Raw genomic sequence first — 12,637 nt, forward strand, 5'->3', positions numbered from 1 at the left:
ATTCTTACTGGAAGAAGTTGGTGGAACTTACAGCTACTACAAACCATGGATTGACATCTAGACCTACTGCACATACAGTATTTCAAAGTAACGTATTTGATAGGGATTATGCACAATAGCGTCTGTCCTGTTGAAATAAGCCATGAATATGTAGCGGCTACATATTCATGGCTTATTTCAACAGGAACCACACTTTATGCATCTCAAACAGTGGTGTGTTCTAGACGATCACCCACTATTCGTTTGGCCAGGGCAGACGCTATTGTGCATAATCCCTATCAAATACGCTACTTTGAAAGGTTCACGAGGGCAGACGCTATTCATATTTTATTTTTCCTCCATCACGGAGGTATAGAGGCCAGCGGCTGGCGGCGCCCTGCCCGCGAGGGTGTCACAAGTCGGGCAAGTCCGACAGCAGACCCCGTATACGTGCGTTACAGGTAGACCACAGCACTGATCTCATATAACATTGAAAGACAGACGTATAGAACAAAGTGAAACGTAGAGAACATAAACTTTGTAACGCTTACCGGGTTCGCAGTGCATCCTACAGGGCGCGGGGAGAAACGGCAGCAATCGGTGCTCTGCCTTCTGGCCGCCATCATACTGTCCTCTGCGTTGTCATTGGTCTGGTTGCAGATCGTCTCCAGCAGCTCATGGCGTAGCAGGGAATGGGTAGACTGTGGGATCCCATCCTTCCTCCATCCAGTCAGACTCCACGGGCCCTGTATATGATAGAAGAAAAAAAAATACTAAATGATACGTCTGTATACGTCTGAAAACAGCAGATCTACAAGCACACAACGCCTCGCACCGCGAGGCGTTGTGTGCTTGTAGATCGGCTGTTTTCACTAGTCTAAATAATTTCAAATGTATATATGTATATATACGTGGCCACTGAATTCTATGGGCTCTGCTTTGATACAAATCTACAGTAACTATCTGCTGGCAGAGCCTATAGACTGACATAACTACTGTAGATTTGTAGATCGATTTGATAGATTATTATGTCACACACACACACACACACACACACACACACACACACACACACACACACACACACACACACACACACACACACACACACACACACACAGATTGTATTACTAAACTATCTATCTAGGTATACACACACGCTAAAAAACTAAACTATAAAGAAATGTATTCTTACTGGAAGAAGTTGGTGGAACTTACAGCTACTACAAACCATGGATTGACATCTAGACCTACTGCACATACAGTATTTCAAAGTAGCGTATTTGATAGGGATTATGCACAATAGCGTCTGTCCTGTTGAAATAAGCCATGAATATGTAGCGGCTACATATTCATGGCTTATTTCAACAGGAACCACACTATGCATCTCATACAGTGGTGTGTTCTAGACCAGGGGTCTTCAACAGGGGGTCCGCGACCCCTAGGGGGTCCGCGGAGGTACGGCAGGGGGTCCGCGAAATTATTGCTTAAAAAAAAATAAAAATGTTTTTTTCTTTTTTTTTTACATTTATGTTAAAAAATAAATCATGATTCTATCCATTTTGAATAGCTTGAATACATGATTACTATGCAATTGACAGATTGTTGATATTATTGACATTGGTTCTCAGTTAATAAGTAGTATGTTTAGAAATGGTAGTGGTACGGCCCACCCTGCTCGCTGTAACTTGTGTGTTTAAAATAAGAAATATGTCGTAGCCCCGACCCCCCCACCCTACGAGGTGGTAGGGGGTCCCTGCTCCATCTCCCCATCAGTTTGGGGGTCCCCGGCCTGAAAACGTTGAAGACCCCTGTTCTAGACTCATATTTTATTGTTAGTTACTAGTTAGTGCCTAAAAAGGAGATCGGCTGTTGTTGTAGATCGGCTGTTTTCACTAGTCTAAATAATTTCAAATGATAAATGCAAAACGAGCGGTTTTGGACATAAAAAGTTTTCACTCCCTCCATCACGGAGGTATAGAGGCCGACGCCGAGCGGCGCCATGCCCAGGAGGGTCTCCCAAATCGGGCTTGAGTTGTGGAGGGTGGTCGCTAGTGCTTTGGAGGTTCCAGGGCGAGCGCCCCCACCCCGGGGCTCGCGATCAAACCTTTTGGGAACCACTGTTCTATACTAGGCTGTGATGTGATGTCCTTGGCTCATTATCGCCAAAATAAACAATGTTCTAACGTGAGTGGCACGTAGTATGCAGTGAAGAATATAGCCTAAAATCAGCGTTTCTGAATGTCGACTTTACAATGAAATGGATGCTTCTCTCGTTTGGGTCGGGACCCATTTGTGAGTCGCGGAGACAGTTTTATGGTTTATGGGCCATATATTTCATACATTTTGATACATTATACAGCACTTATCTCATATAACATTGAAAGACAGACGTATAACAAAGTGAAACGTAGAGAACATACCGCAGCACAGCTCAGCAGTGCATCCTACAGGGCGCGGGGAGAAACCGTAGCAATCGGTGGTCTGTCCCTGGCAGCATGCATGCCTCGCCGTAGAAGGAGCCCTTCTGGCCGCCAGAACCAAAATCGAGGCCGTGGATGTACCAGCGGAGGTCCTCGCTGATGAACCGATCGCCCGTAGAAGGAGCTCTTCTGGCCGCCAGAACCAAAATCGAGGCCGTGGATGTTCCAGCCGAGGCCTTCGCTGATGAACCGATCGCCCGTAGAAGGAGCTTTTCTGGCCGCCAGAACCAAAATCGAGGCCGTGGCCCGTGGGTGTAGCAGCCGAGTACCTCCGTGATTTTAGCCTGGCCCGTGGTGGCGATGTGTTCTTTTTTTTTTTTTACAAAAAGGACCCCCCCTCCAACCTAAACAAAGAAACTAGCCCTTCCCCCACTCCTCCTTGCTAAAACCTCTACATTCCGATCTCTCTCTCTATCTCTCTAAATAATACTAAATCTAATGATTTTATAACTAAATTCTCTGCTTCTGATTCTTGCTCTTTCTCTCAATATATCTATCTCTCCCTCTGATTGCTGTGTGTCCAGTGACTGTGTTGTGTATATAATGGGCCTCTAGAGTCTAGACCCTTGTTTCTGGGGGGAACCGGCCAACCGGAGTGCTCGAATTTGGTCACATGACGTGTGACTTCACAATCCCATAGCCCAGAGGGCCCTGTCTGTGCTGAGGGCAAGATCAGACTGTGTGCTACTGTAATATGAAAAAAAAGCATCGGACGTCATATGACGCCAATATTAATTTCTGGCATCATTGCCAAGGTCGTGTCGGACGTCATATGACGCCCTGGCACTGAAAGTGTTAATAAACCAGACTCTATCACACACTTTGCAGTGTTGTGCGGTCTGGTTTATTAACCAGGCTAGGAGAGACTAGTGGAGAAGAGAGTCATTTTATGTTTGGTTGCTCTCAGGTTTTGCATGTTGAAAATAGCAGATCTACAAGCTCGCAACGTGTCGCGCTGTGACGCGTTGTGAGCTTGTAGACCAAGTGTAAAATCAGTCATTACAATGTCATCAAGGCCTGCCAAAAACATTTTAGTTGACTAAATCAGCTGTAGATTTAGTCGACTAAAATTAAACTTTTCAGGTGACTAAATTATGACTAAAACTAAAAGACATTTTATTCAAAAGACAATGACTAAAATCAAGATTTGCTGTCAAAAACAACCCTGGTCTAAAGGTAGCTCTCCACCTAACAGACCAATACGAGATAAAGAAAATAAAACTTTGCTGAGAGCCGACACCGACAGACAGCTACTACAATGCTAAAAATAACCTTTGGCTTCTTCAACAACAAGCCCGCTGCTATCCCACTGTCGAAAGCCGCTTTCTACGCTTCCCAACAACTTGCGAGTCACACACACGCACGCACGCACGCACGCACGCACGCACGCACGCACGCACGCACGCACGCACGCACGCACGCACGCACGCACACACACACACACACACACACACACACACACACACACACACACACACACACACACACACACACACACACACACACACACACACACACACACACACACACACACACACACAACCATGTTCCCCCTTTGCCTCGATCTCCCTCATTTTATTGTATTTATTCATACATCCTCACCACTGATATGGATTTAATTTCATTGAATTTCATTGTATTATTTGTATTATTATCACAGCAATAAGAACATGAAACAAATTGCTTATACTTGCTATTAAAGCCCTGTCACTCACTATTAAGAAATCATTTTCCTCCTGTAAATGTAAGTGGCACAATATAACCTGTTTTAGAGATGGCTATTTTAAAGGTTCCAGGCACTATGCATTCATATTTAGATGTGTCAATATTATTTCATGTTTCTTGTCAATTACATTTTCACCACATGCTTTTTAGTTATGGATTGATTAGTTAGTAGGCCTATACCCATTGTTGTGGACAGACACATTGTGGGCAGGTTACAAAGTTGCAGTGTTTGTTGTTTGAGGAGGCAAGATTCATCTACGTATTAGCCAATTTATAAAATAATCTTGTAAAAGTAATGGAATAAATGTATAATTCCAGAGTTTTGCCTTTTATGGTTATTTTTCATTTTCAGTTAGATATTGTGATATATTGTTGATGACATTTCTTGCAATATATCGAATATCACAATACATCGAATATCGTGATATTGTTGTTATCGAGAGCCTAATGTCGTGATAGATATAGTATCGTGAGATACCAATATTGTCACACCCCTACTTGCGACCCGACACGCAGTCATTTACTCAAGTACTGGACTGAAGTACAGTTTTGGGTTATTCCTACTTTACTGGAGTATTTCCAATTTTCTACTCCACTACATCTCAGAGGCAAATATTGTGCTTTTATTCCATCACAATCAGCTATTGTAAAACCTTAGTTACTTGTTATTTTTGTAGACTTGGATTGCTATTACAAAACATATACCTATACATTAACCACTTCAGCCCTATAGGCCTATACATCTACAAGCCAACAATTATTGTGACCTTGCAGATCTGCTATTTTCAAAGAAGAACAGTAGGAGTCTTTTCCACTTTTATTAGGCAAATTTAGCACCCTATTTCATGTCGGGGTAAATCATGTATTAAACACAAAAACAGCCAAACACAAAATTCTACAAATTTAAGTTGCATATCGATGCAATCGATTATTTTCCCTGCCAATTCGATTCGATTTTAGCTGTTTTCATTTTGATATACTTCGATTTTTTAAAACGAAAACGATATTTCGATGCAGTTACTATATCGTTACACCCCTATTATTTACTTCACTCATTTACTTGATTCACTGTCAGAGACTTGAACTTGGTAAACACAAACACAGATGGTTATGCACAGCCACATATACACGTGCACACGACCCCCAGCCACAAACTCCTCCCTTCCCAAGACAGTCACACACGCACGCGCACACACACACACACACACACACACACACACACACACACACACACACACACACACACACACACACACACACACACACACACACACACACACACACACACACACACACACACACACACACACAATGCCAGTGCACGGTCGACAACAAACCTTGGGGTAAATTATGATGTTGTTCTCGTTAATGCTGAAGAAGCCCTTCTTCATCATAATGCACATCTGTTTAAAAAAGAAAAAAAAGAAAGAAAAAAAAGGGGCAGAGCGAGATGTAGAAAGAGCAGCGTCAATTGGGTATGGCAGGGGTATGCAGCTGCGATACCCTGGGTCCAGGGGGGGGGGGGGGGGGGGGGAAAGTTACTATTAAATATAAATCCATGAATGTCTCTTTGTCTATCTGTGCTGGTTTTTATGTTGTTAAATTACAGTAAAATAACTACAAATACAACATTTTACAAAGTGGTCACTAACAAGGTATTATAATTATATTCTCCACACTTTTATTCTCCCCATCTTGAGAAAAAAATTATATTCCCAGGTTCCGCAGGTCAGCTGCACAGGTGCAATGCATTATTGTTAATTGTGGCACGTTTACTAACATGCCAAGTTTAGCTGCACTTGAACAACTGTTCCAGGCTGCCATATCCAGCCCAAGAAACCGTAGAAACTGCGGGAAAAAAAATGTACTTCTTAAAATAAATGTATCATGCCTGTTATGACTGGTGTCGCGCGCGTGCAAGACACCAGTCATGTTGCCATACCTTAGCTTTTTTTCTGAACTGACGCGATGTAAAAAAGCAAACGGCAGTGCTAGTGCCGTCCTACAATCACATTAGAATTATGCTGCCGCCGTGCTGTTTTGCCATTTGTTTGGCCAGAAACAAGGCATATGGAGACAGGGGCATTGTAAATTGGCCTCCACTGATAGATTTGCTGATAACTGTTTTCTTTGCTTCTTGGACAAAACCGCAGGGGTGTCGCACCAAATTCTGGGCCCTGGGTACAAGCATTCCCTGCAATATGTTGTGCTTTAACTATTGAAAATAGCAGATATACAAGCTCACAGCGCGGCACTCATATTTTTGAAAAATCTTGAAAATCTGTGCAAGTCTTTGAAGGTTTTTTGAATGTTTCTATTACTGTGGTGCTCAAACTTTCTCATGTGAAGGACCACCAAAAGGATACGTATCACGGACCCCCCATCTCAAAATATATTGTTCCAGGGACCCCACCAGAAGCAAAATTTGAGTTACAAATGTTCACTTAAAAAATACATATATTCAAAGATTTGCACACATTATCACAACTTTTTCAAATATAGCACATCTACAAGCTCGCAGCGCGGCACTCGGTGCCGCGCTGTGAGCTTGTATATCTGCTATTTTTCAATAGCTAATGTATAAAAGAATTAAGGCCCCTCCACCTTGGGCCCAAGTAACTCAGTCCCACTTTCACCCTCCTTGTGTGACGCCCCTGAAATCCGCCTGTCTGGTGGTGGTGCGACAGTCAGGGACGGGAACAGGGGGCCATGGTTTTGCAATGCCTCAGTTAAGTCATGAATAATATAATCCAGCTGGCCACAACAAGAAATCTTTTTTATTTATTTTTTTCATACTGAATCCAATCGTCGAAATGGACGTGTCCATTTTTCTTTCCTGAAGGCTGACGGTGTTCTTTATCTTAGGGTTTGAGTCATCAAAACGGCCAGGCCGTCTGGCCAAAAAAACGCAAGGTCTCGGCGTATAGAATTAAGAGTCACCTTTAAATGCAGGTTGTCAGGCTGACCTTGCCGACTTCTTGCTGTCTAAGGTTCCCAAACTGTGGGTCGGGACCCCCAGGGGGTCCCCAAATTATGTTGAGGAGTCCCCAGATGATTAACTTAATGTGCAACATTGTTTTCTCACTGAACAGTAAACAAACCGACATAAAGTTTAAGTTTATTCAGGGTATCTGCACATTTCTAAAGTGACAATTTAAGGACTTTTTTAAGACCTCTAAAATTAAACTTTGGCCAAATTGTCAAATATTAGAGGCAGAAATTGTGAAAATAGCCGATCTACATGCACACAACGCCTGTGTTATACAAAATGTAATTTTTCAACTCTTAGTGCTCATCAGGGTGGGGGGTCCCCAGTTAAAATATGATTATGTTGGGGGTCGCGGCCTGAAAAGGTTGAGAACCACTGGTCTAAGGCCTATTTAGCTCAAGCAGTCTGGGTGTATCACTGACTTTGTTTACATCCCTTATCAATGGCCAAAAAGCTTAATCTTTTATCAAATATTTTCGAAACATTTTTATTTTAGCGTCCGTTTTTCAAGAAAAAGTTGACTATAGCTCCTATAAGTGGTTTAAATGAAAATACACATTAACATGAATCCAACATCAATAGAGAAAAATAAAATAAAAATGGAAATAGGTCCCACTGGGAGGAGACCTCACCCCCTGGCAGAGCAAAGAAGAGATGGAAGGATTATATCTCCAAACTGGCTTGCGATGCGAGGCGTTGTGAGCAAGTAGATCGGCTATTTTCACAATTTCTGCCTCTATATATTTGATAATTTGGACAATGTTTATTTTTATTTTTGTCATTTTAGAGGCATTAAAAAGTCCTTAAATTGTCACTTTAGAAATGTGAAGATACCCTCTATACACTTAAACTTTATGTTGGTTTGTTTACAGTTGAGTGAGAAAACAATGTTTCACATTAAGTTAATCATCTGGGGACCCCCCAAAATAATTGGGGGGGTCGTGTGTGATGTGATGACGTCATCAAACGATAAAGTCGACTTCAACTCAACTTTTTACTGAGTCGATTCGACTTGCAAAAATCACAAGTCGTTAATGCCCTAGTAGGGAGTCCTTACTATGAAAAAGGATGGTGATACAGCAGTGTAATGCCTTGAGTCACTTACAGTAATGTTTGCACAGGGATAGACAGTCTGGGAACACAAATCAGCCTGGGAATTTAAATGACAATGTCCCACATATCTGTCCCAATTGACCCAAAAATGAATAAACTAAAGTATAATAGAGCAGGCGTTCAAAGTTTGTCAACTAGAGAGTTTTTTTTCCTTCCTTGTTGTTTTTCTCTTTCCCTCTGCCACCCAGCGCTGCTAACTTGTAGATCTGCTATTTTTGAAAAGTTGTGAAAATGTGTGCAAATCTTCGAATATTATGTATTTTTTAAGCGAACATTTTGTAACTCAAATTTTGTGGGTTCGTGGCCAAATACATATCATTTTGGGGGTCCTTGACATGAAAAAGTTTGAGCACCACTGACATAGAAACATTATACATTATTATTACATAGAAAGATTTGAAATATTCAAAGACTTGCACAAATGTTCACGATTTAAACGCGCTGTGAGATTTAACAAAATCTATGTATCCAAAAAAAAAAAACATCACTTACTCTACTTCAAAAGCTTAATTTGGTGGTTCTGGGGTTTGTTGGCGACTGGCAGGACATTAATCTCACATCGTGGAAGGACATTTCCTCTAGGATTAATAGGCTAATTCACACACAAACACAAGCAATATATATACACATAGTTGTTGACAATTCTGAAGTATTCGGGAATTGAGGTTTTGGCCTATGCTGGCAGTGTACACACCACGCATGAACACGCACATGCACACTCGTGCGCGCGCACACACACACACACACACACACACACACACACACACACACACACACACACACACACACACACACACACACACACACACACACACACACACACACACACACACACACACGTGCATCCATGCAGTATATGTTTGCCTGCCTGGCAGAGACAAATGAGCCTTTAAGAGAGTGACCTAAAAATGTGCTGCCCTGATCTCCTCAGGTAGGTCACTCCAAAGACTCCAGGGCTCTGATGACAGAGGTAATATATACAGTCACGTCTTCAAATTCAGCCTGGATTTTTGGAACAACAACCAAAGGGACATGTCTGGGAATCAGGGACATGCTGGCCCCTGATTCAGCCCGGGAAAAAGAGTTGGAGACGCCCTCATTGCGCGCTATAGAGAGATCTCTCTCTATAGCGCTGCTGCTACTCAAAGATTTGCCATTTCAGATCATGACAAGTGACAAGCCAGTGGGCCAATTACATAAGTTATATTTTGTCGTTGTCGGGTGGAAACCTTTTATGTCCAAAACCGTTTGTTTTGTATTTATCATTTAAAAAATTATTTAAAATAGTGAAAACAGCCGATCTACAAGCACACAACGCCTCGCGGTGCGAGGCGTTGTGTGCTTGTAGATCTGCTGTTTTCACTACTTTTGTGCAACGGCCTTGTATGATGAAGCAGGGCTTTGCTTTGCAAAAAAAATTATCACATTTGAAACTTGGAGATACGAGGTATCTGCCCGACAGTGACGATTTACTTTGTTGGCCGCCCAGCCCCCTAAATGGAACGAAGGCCGACATTTTATTTTTATTTTTTTGGCCGGCCTGGAATGAACCGGCCGTTCGGGAGTTGTCCCGCTTTTCCCAATGGCCAGCATGTCCCTGCTCCTGGACATCCCTAAGACAAAGGGAAACAAGCCCCATGGGGGTGACAGGGCGTTCTCAGTTGCAGCCCCTCCCTATGGAACTCACTACCAGCTCAGATCAAAGCTGCACCCACCCTCGCCACGTTTAAAACCACACTCAAAATCCACCTTTTCAGAATTGCATTCCCTATAGCCAATTCTAACCCCCCTTTTCTACCCTTTATTTCTATATTTTTGGAGTTACACCCACTCCTTACTTTAAACTGACATAGTGCCAAAAAGTGATGTTCAGCCCCTGAAAGTAATCTTTTTCTATTTTTAACTTGAGTTGTTCCCTATAAAGTTGTTCTGGCCGAAAAGGCATGGCCGAGACTGCGATTTCGCCCCTGTCCGTCCTTCTGTCTGTGGACAGCTAATCTCCGGCACCATTGGCACATGGCAGTGAAACCATACTGGGTGCCAGAGTAGAACCTCTGCCTCCAATTCTTCACATGGGCCTGTTACAGCGCCACCAGGAGGCGGGTTTGTGCAAAACATATTTTTTGACTACTCCTACAGATTTTGTAAAAAAAATAATAATAATCACACAAATCCATACACAGTATCTCTATAGCCATTAAAAGAAACAGGTCTTTCCGATTGTTCATATTCCATCCTGATTGGCTATGATTGGCTTCCAAAGTTTGCAAACAAAATGTCTCAAATCATGAACACAGAGTGTGATTTCTGTGAAATGTTGCACGCACATTCCCACTAGGCCGAGGAAGAAATGCCAATTGATTTTTTTCTTCTAATCAGCCTTATGGTGGTGCTATAACAGGCCGATTCGTGTTTTTTACCTATAACTCCACTGATCAGTGTAAAACTGTGTATGCGCACACTCTAGAGGCCAAGGAAAAACCTTTGCTCTGCATTTTTCACATCTGCCTTTAATAGCGCCACCAGGAGGCTGACTTTTGTAAGACACATCTTTTGATATTACTTCTTCAGATTTGATCCAAAAATCACACAAATCAGTACAGAGTATCTCATGTGATCAAGACGTGTTTCTCAGATATTTCATATTCCATCCTGATTTGCTAACATTGGTTTCCAAAGTTGCAAGGATCGGACAGTTTTGAACAAAATGCCTCAAATCATGAACACAGGTTACACTTTCCGCATAACTTTGCACGCACATCACTAGGTCAAGAAAGAAATACCACCCTTTTCACGTTGGCCTGTTATAGCGCCACCAGCAGGTTGACTTTAGCAAAACACATTTTTTGAACAAAATCATGCATGCAGCGTCCGATTGCCATGAAAGGCCGAAGAAGACACCAGGAGGTGACAATAACTAGGGGTGTAACGATACATTTTATCAACAATTCGATACATATCACGATACATGGTTGACGATACGATACATGGACGATATTGGTTAATTCATGGCGATACGATACGATTCGATTCAATGATTTAAAATCGATTTAGTAACTATTTAGCAAAGAAATTAAATATGTGTGAAAGGTGTGGATAGTGCAGGTTTTTAAGGGAAACATGTACTATTATGGTTATAAATAAGTAAACACAGTGATTATCCGCCAAATACATGGTCATTGTATATTGACAAACCTGCACCTTGACATGAACCCAGAGATTACACACATTTATCGATAGACCAGAGTAGCTATATGGAAAGGAAAAGTAATTAAACCACTCCTTTTAATGTTTTCTTCTTAAAAATGCTAAATACAATGCACAAGTAGGTAGTATATATACAATCGATTCTTTGCACTGCCGATTCGATTCGATACAAAATAAAACGATTCGATTCGATTTTAGCTGTTTTCATTTCGATATACTTCGATTTTTTAAGTTAAAAACGATATTTCGATACAGTTACTATATCGTTACACCCCTAACAATAACCCTCCTGACCTGGCGGAGACCTATGCTCAGAAGAGCACTGCTTCTATTGTTATTGGCAAAGCCTGTAAGGTATCTGTACCTTTTATAATTATTATTCTGCCACTTTCGCAGTTTTGGCTTGACCGTACAGTCGCTTTTTATGAAACTAGGCTACATATGTAAAACTCAAGGCACGGGGGCCAAATCAGGCCTGTGAATGAATTATCTTTGGCCCGCGGGATGATATGTATTTACTATTAGAACTGGCCCTCTGGTATATTGCACGTGCCACCATAATACTGCAGAGTTATATGAATTAGCATTTCCACTCCGGCCAGCTTTCTGTCTCAGATACATAATGAAATGCACGCTAAACTCCGCCCCCTCGCAGCCAGGCTTACTCAACTGCCCCTCGCCCCCCAACAACAGATGACCATTAGTACAGTAAGTACAGTAAATTACTTTGATTGGCTTATTGCCTTCCCCCAAGTACGTCATCAAAATATTAGCAAATAAAATACATTTTTTTCCCCATTTTTAAAATGTCAGCGGCTGTTTAACTAACTTCCATGAGTATATCATGCACATTTCGCATCTGCCACTATGCTCACGCACCATTATTTCGTGTTTAATTTCCCCTTCCCCAATCCTTCCTTTCCTATTTTTTCCCCCTACCTTGCCACTTTTTCGCTGCTTGCAGCTATATTTATTATTATTATTATTATGAATATTGCTATTATCATTATTAGTGTGGTTGCCCGACATGGCAACACACTGTATAGGAAACTTTATTTTTCTCCAGATAAACCTTATTCTAGATGTACTTTAGTACTTTAGTAAGGCTGTTGTTGATGTCAGGATAAGATATTATTCCAAC

The sequence above is a fragment of the Nannobrachium achirus genome (assembly GCF_963921795.1).
Source record: "Nannobrachium achirus genome assembly, chromosome: 15".
In the NCBI taxonomy this organism is placed as follows: domain Eukaryota; kingdom Metazoa; phylum Chordata; class Actinopteri; order Myctophiformes; family Myctophidae; genus Nannobrachium; species Nannobrachium achirus.